At 38.0% G+C, this 7,574-nt stretch overlaps 1 protein-coding gene across 1 annotated transcript in view; it reads left to right on the top strand.

The window, feature by feature from the left end:
* The window catches only part of MRPL1 (mitochondrial ribosomal protein L1), a 167,124-nt gene that overhangs the window by 23,560 nt on the left and 135,990 nt on the right, over positions 1 to 7,574 (top strand). The window lies entirely within an intron of this gene.

Raw genomic sequence — 7,574 nt, 5'->3', positions numbered from 1 at the left:
GCTGCAAGCTCCACCTCCTCCAGAGACGGACTTTTCAGCTTGGACTTGTCGGCTTCTATACGCTTCTGAGCCATTTACCTAAGATAAATCTCTCTCTCTCTCTAAATATATATATATACCTTGCTGGGGTTTTTTTTTTTTGTGTTTCTCTAGAGAACCCAATCTAACACACATTATGAGGAAGCTATTGTTATTATCCCCATTTTATAGATAAAACAATCAGAGCACAGGTAGGTTGTATGACTTCCTCAAAGTCATAGATCTAGTGTGTGTTGGGACTAGGATTTGAACCCCAGTTTAGCTCCAGAACCTAAGTTTTTTCCAGTATATTATCATTGCCTCTTTAGAACAGAACCCACTATTGCAGTCAATGAATTTTAATTAAGGTATTGTGTATGACACTCTTTTCTTTAAATTACATTTTTTCCTATTGGGCACTTTGTATAGGTCATATATTATAAAGACATACCTGTACTATGAGTATATAGTAGAATTTCAGATTTGCAGAATGTATATAAAGTTTGAATTTGTAGAAACCTAAAGGAATGGAATTTATTCTCCCAGCTATCATTTTCAAGGGCCAGGACTGATTTCTTATGGAAATAGGAACCTGATCCTTTCATTAATACTGGTACAACCTTGCTAAAGTGTAGTATGATAGCCTAATTATTATTATTATTTTAAAATTATTTATTTATTTGCAATGTTTCCTCCCTTCCCCTCCCACCCCAGTAACCAACAAAGAAAATTACCTTCCATATATAAACCTTTCCCTGACTTTTTACAGTAATGAACTAATACAATATTTGTCCTTCTGTGATTGACTTTTATTTCACTCAGCATAATGTCCTCCATGTTCATCTGTGTTATGTAGTGGTTTGCAGACTCTATGCTATTCTTTAGTATAATATTACATTGTATGTATGTACCATAGTTTGCTTATCTATTTTTCTGTTGAAGGCACCTAGGTTGTTTCCATCTTTTTGCTCCTAATACCATTACTGCTTTGCTCCTTACTAAGGCATGTGTTAGACTGGGTTCTCTAGAGAAGCAAAACCAGTAAAGCTTATATATACATATAGAGAAAGTGAAATTTTTCTTAGGAAAATTGCTCACGCACTTACAGAAGCTGGCAAGTTCCAGCTTGGATCAAACGTCAAACTGGAGGCTTTTCTTGACTCACACGGCAGCAGGGGCTGATGAGCTTAAGTTTGGCAGGCAGTACACTGGCTATTGACTCTAACGAATGATAAATCTAAGATCTCCAGGCTGAATGGCAGATTGTTTGCTCACGGACAATTGTAGGCAGCACAACAGAATCCTGACCCACAGAAGAGTGTCTCTTCCCAGGATGTCCATAAATATATTGGAAGTAGGCCACACCCCTAGGGAAACTCCCTTTCAACAGATTGGCTGCTCAGAACATATACATCCGATCCCATCATGGGAATAACTCACATCACAATTGCTTAAACCACACAGAATTGTGGTCCAGCCAAGTTGACACACAACTCTAACTATCACAAGGTATGAGAATGAAAGATGTTGGGCTAACCTTTCAGGCTCCTATCTTACACCATCTGAGGCATAACACTAATTGTTTGTTTTAGGTGGCACTGATATTAAAAAAGTATAGAAACAGTGAAAGGCATGATGGTTATATCATCCTTTTTCTAAATGTTTTCCTCCTTAATGTCACCATTTTTGAAGCTGGAAGAATTGACTCAGTGACAGTTATAATAAGGTGCTAAGAAGCTACAGAAATAATGGTAGTTGACATTTACAAAAGTGCATACTATATTAAGCATACTACATGAATTGGCTCATTTAATCATCTCAATAACTCTATGAGGTGCAGATACTGTTACAAGTGTTTTACAGATGGAGAAATGGAAACCTAGAGAGGTTAAGTAACTTGTGCACAGTCACACAGGTAGAAAATGTTGGAAGGAGGATTTCAGTCCAAACTGGCTATAGAACTGTCACTCTTCACAGCTTTATAGAGTAATGGCAACACTGGCATTGGAGGGTAAGACAGTGAAAATTAAACTTAATCTACCAAATTTTACAATTTGGCCAAATTTCCTAAGGCACAATTCTTTCCACTCCCTCTAAAAATCATCAAGTTGATTCCAACTCATAGCAACCCCTTTTGGGATTCTGAGGCAGTAAATCTTTATAGAAGTAGATTGCCCAGTCTTTCTTCCACAGAGTGGCTGGTGGTTTTAACTGCCAGCCTTCTGGTTAGCAGTCAAATGCCTTAAGCACTATGCCACCAGATTTGTGAACTCTCAGTTGCTTAATATATTTTGTTCCTGCAAATTTATTTGAATATTTGACAGATTTACCACAATAATCTTACCCATTCTACTTTGTTGAACATCTGCCATGTGTCAGATACTGGGAAGGATATTGGTGGCAGGGAATGAGTAGAACATATATTCCCTTGCCCTTGAGGATTCTGTAGTATTCTAACAACAACATAAATGATTGCTTTTTGTTTCTTAATTATTAATTAAAATAAATACATTAACTTTCTGAAAAGATATTCATGGTAAACAAAAAAGTATAAAGAGTATGTAGTGAAAAGTAGGTCTTTTTCCCACCCTTTTCCTCTAGCCCCTCAGTTATGTCTCCCTAGAGACAACAACTGTTAACTTGTTTCTTACAATAACCTTTCATTATATGGTCCATGCTTATATAAGTGTATGAATGTATTACTTGTTTTTTGAATAAGTGATAGTGTACTATTGCAGACTGTTTTACACCTTGTTTCTTTTTTAACTTGCTATATGTCTTGGAGACTATTTCTTGCAAAAGGAGCTAACTAGTCATTTTATTGTGTACCATAATTTTTTAATCATTCCCTTATTGATAGGCATTTATCTTTCTAATCTTGGCAAGAATAATCATGTACATACATTATGTCAAACATTATAAATATATCTATAGTATAAACTCTTAGAAATAGAACTGTTGGATCACAAGATATGCATATTTATAATTTTGATAGATAATGCCAAATTGCTTTCATAAAGATCAGGCCAGTTTATAGTCATGCACTGCATGACATTGCCCATTCGGGCAATGTCCAACTGCATGTATGTCTGTGGTCCCATAAGGTTATGATAGAATTCAGAAATCCCCAACAGAGAATGGGACATAGTGGGCATAACCAGAAATAGTGAAGGAAACAGCTTCCCGCATGCAGCACATGTATTTCATGTCTCCTGTATACAGAGCAATTGTGCTGACAAACTTATAATGGTGCAGTACATATATAGTCTGTGTCTTTTTAGTCATAATAAATGCCTATGTTACTGGCTTCTAAATGTACTGTCCTGTGCTTTCTATTGATATTTTCATGTGAAGTTTCCCTATTTACAAATAAAAAGTTTATTGTATAACAATGTATGTTTTGACTCATAGGCAGCAGCATCCAATCTCATGTATCGTGCGTCTCTTGAATATATTAGCATCATTGCTCTGTTTAATTTTTTTTTTTTTAAATACTACCATGAAGTGCATCACGACTCCCAAACACAGCTAAACCAGTGCCAGTGATAGCAGCAGCAAGAGTCAAAGGAGAAGCAGTGGTCTGGAAGTGAAACAAAGATTATTAAACAACGCAAAAGTGGAAAATAAGTGAATGCTATTGCTTGCGATTTAGGCATGCCTGCACAGTATCCAAACCACATAATGTCCTATTTTACAGAACATTTTGTGGATATTAAGTGATGCATAAGGAGCTCTTATGCATACCATAGTGCTCTTATGGTAGTGTAGTGCCTAAGGCACTTGACTGCTAACCAGAAGGCTAGTGGTTCAAACCTACCAGCCACTCCTCAGAAGGAAGCTTGGGCAATCTACTTCCGTAGTGATACTGCCTTGGAAACCCAAGGAGGGGTCGCTGTGAGTTGGATCCAACTTGATGGCAAATAACAACAACAACAAGTGATGCATAACTGTAATCCTTACCACCCAAGTATTATTAGGATGCTTATTTTATCCACAGTGTGGTGGAATTTTTTGTCTTTGCCAATTTGATAGGTAAAAAATAGTATCATTAAGGTTTTAAATTTTATTATGGTTGAGGTTGTATATGTGTGTGTATATATATATATTTTATGTTTAAGAGTCATTTTTTTTGTTGACTAGTAGGAGCTCTTTGTATATTATAAATTAGCACGTGTATGTAATATAAGTTCATTTTAATATTGTTTCACTGTTACATTAAGGGAATGGACCTGTAGCTATGGGATCTCAGATGAAAGATCAATTAATTATACTTGGGGGATAGTAGGGCAAATATTTGAGCTGAGTCTTGAAAGATAGAGAGGACTTTGCAGGGGAATAGAGAGAAAGATATTTCAGCGGTACAGTGATGTGAAAGTGAATGATATGGTATAATACAGTTTTATATGACTTGAATACAGAATGAGTAGGGAGGTAACAGAAATGTAACTAGGAGATGCTTTTTGAGTGTGTATAATACCTGGATTCTTTTTGTTGTTGAGAGGTTGGAGGAGTAGTGGTTGTATCAGTTTACATCCACACTCAGCAGTGAGAGTGCCCAGTTTTCCACATTCCTGACAACGCTGGATATTATCAGTCTTTATTTGTGTTTCGTCAGTGTATTTCTAATTTATATCTGTTGCCTGTTTTTGTGTTGGGATGTTTGTCTTTTTCTTTATGCTTTGTAAAAATATTTATTAGGAATGTTACTTCTTTTGTAAGTATTTATCTTTGAATGTTTTATTTCATCCTTTAGAAATTTTACATTTTATGTCTTCTCTATATTCAACTCCAGTACAGTCTTAAAAGTAGTTTTCACTTACTTGAAACCCATAGCATAAGAAATATGCATGCTTAAAAAACAATGAAAGATTATAAGCAGTTTTTTTCATGTGTGACAATGAGAGTTTTTTAGCACCTTGATAAGAATCCAAGTATTTGTATTTTTTAGTTGTAGTTTTAATTTTTAATATCCTGACTGTTTAGAATATATTAAAAATTAGCATTTTCATGATTAATTTTTTTTGCAGGATCTGAGACTAGGAGAAGGGCATGGGCTTGCTTTTCTCTGGAGTTCTGAATGTCTCCCCATTTTCCCCTCCCTGTATGTGCAAACATATGCCTTCTGTTTGCCAGTAGCAGATCCGGACTTTAAAAAGACCACTCAGTAATCGCTGAATCTGATTTTATTTCTCTCTTGACCTTGGGTTATTTTTTTCGTGTTTTGTGCGTATTTCATAATTTTTTATTGAATGTTAGACATCATGTGTAGAACAGTAGAAACTGAAGTAAATAGTATTACTGCTGGAAATGGGCTCTTCACCTTGGGAGTACAGTGGTTAAGTGCTGGCCTACTGACTGTAAGGTTGGCAGTTTGATTCTGCCAGCAACACTGTGGGAGAAAGATGGGTTAGTCTGCTTCCATAAAGTTTTTTTTTTTTTTTCTTTTTTCTGTGAGGCCATTAATAATGGATATTGAGTCATTCTAGTCAGGAATTGAGATAGGTTTGGTTTTGTTGTTGCTGTGGTTATCTCTGATATGCTAGCAGCTCACCCCTAGGTGCCTCAGAAGAAAGGCCTGGAGGTCTACTTCTGAAATACCAGCTATTGAAATCTCTTTGGAGCACTCTGACACACACAGGAAGGCTATGCTTTTAAAACCACTTATTGGCAACTGGGTTGGTCTTTTGTTTTGTTTTACCTTGTGCTTAGTTAGGGTAGGAGCTTTGGTGGCGTAGTGGGTAAGGCATTTGGCTGCTAACCAGAAGGTCAGCAGTTCAAACCTACTAGCTACTCCATGGCAAGAAGATGGGGCAATCTACTTCCATAAAAATGTATAGACTTGGAAACCCTAAGGGGGTTGATACGAGTCAGAATTGATTCTATGGCAGTAGATTTTTTTTTTCTTTTAGTTAGGGTAGAGGTTGGGTGGTTGAAGGGTTTTTCTTGGTGATCTTCCATCCTCAATTTTCTGCCTTCCTTGTGCCTCGAAGTGTGATCCTGCCATATTCTTGCTTCTTTACTAGCAGTAGAGTGCTGTTGTTTATTACTCAGTGCTTAAGGGGCTATGATAGGAGGCAGAAAGGATTCTCTGTTATACAGGTTCACTCTTAGTCTTAGGTAGGCCTGTGTGGCTGGTGCTTGGAGATGGAGTCCCCTTAGCATTCCTGTCCCTTCTCCTCATGGCATGTATCTGTTGCAGGTTTTCTGTGGGAACGCTTCCTGGCCTCTCTGCTAAGATAGTGGTATAGCATACTGGGCTCAGGACTATTTCATTCTCCTCTCTCAGGAGTAGAGAACAGCTTCTGTTTGTTTGGTTTTTCTTCTATCTTACTTCCAGCCACTGTGGATGTTTACTTGTGCCCTAGAGGGTGACAGGGTTTGCTCCCTATTTGACTTTTGGCTTTTGCTTCATTTGAGAGAAGGGTCTGGGCATGGAGGCAGGGTTCCCTTGTTTTCCTGCACCCTCTTTTAGGCTCTTTAGTTGCCTGCCTGCTCTCATTCTTTTCTATGCACCTCATGGAACTCTGTGGGAAAAGAACATGGGAGTCACTGTGTACTCTTTGTGTCTAGATTCCCCAGGGCATTTATACTGTCACACTGTTGTTGTTAGGTGCCATCCAGTTGGCTTTGACTCATAGCAACCCTGTGTACAACAGAATGAGATACCACCTGGTCTTGCACCAGCCTCACAATCCTTGCTATACCTGAGCACATCTTTGGAGGCACTGTGTGAATCCATCTTATTGAGGCCCTTCCTCTTTTTGCTGACCCTCCACTTTACCAAGCATGATATCCTTCTCCAAGGAGTGGTCCCTTCTGACAACATGACCAAAGTTGTTGTTGTTAGGTGCCGTCAAGTCGCCTCTGACTCATAGCGACTCTGTGTACAACAGAACGAAACACTGCCTGGTCCTGTGCCAGACTCACAATCCTCGCTATAGCCAAGCCCATCATGGCAGCCACTGTGTCATTCCATTTCATTGAGAGCCTTCTCCTCTTTCACTGACCCTCCACTTTACCAAGCATGATATCCTTTTACAGGGAATGGTCCCTTCTCACAATATGACCAAAGTAGGTGAGACAAAGTCTGGCCAGTCTCGCCTCCAAGGAGCATTCCAGCTGCACTTTTTCCAGGACTGACTTGTTCCTTCTTCTGGCAGTCCATGGTACTTTCAGTATTTTTCACTAATATCACAAGTCAAAAGCATCAACTCTTCTTCAGTCTTCCTTATTCATTGTCCAGCTTTCACATGCATATGAAGCTATTGAAAACACCTTGTGTTGGGTTAGAGGTACCTTAGTCTTCAAAGAGACATCGTCCTCTTCAGTGCTTTAAAGAAGTATTTTGCAGCAGATTTTCCCAGTGAAATATGTCATCTGATTTTTTTTTTTTTTTTGCTACCAGAGTGCCTTTATTTATTTATTTATTTATATTAGGATTGGGGTGAAGATTTACAGAGTAAATTCACTTTACATACAGCAGTTCACATATACTTTGTCTCATGTCATTGACCAAAATTTACAATGCAACAGCTCCCCTCCCACTTCCTCCCCAT

Source organism: Orycteropus afer, unplaced genomic scaffold (genome assembly GCF_000298275.1).
Source record: "Orycteropus afer afer isolate SDZICR_OR568_19922 unplaced genomic scaffold, OryAfe1.0 scaffold00270, whole genome shotgun sequence".
NCBI lineage: Eukaryota > Metazoa > Chordata > Mammalia > Tubulidentata > Orycteropodidae > Orycteropus > Orycteropus afer.
Note: the sequence above shows the minus strand (reverse complement) of the source record. Positions and strands in the feature narration are given on the sequence as shown.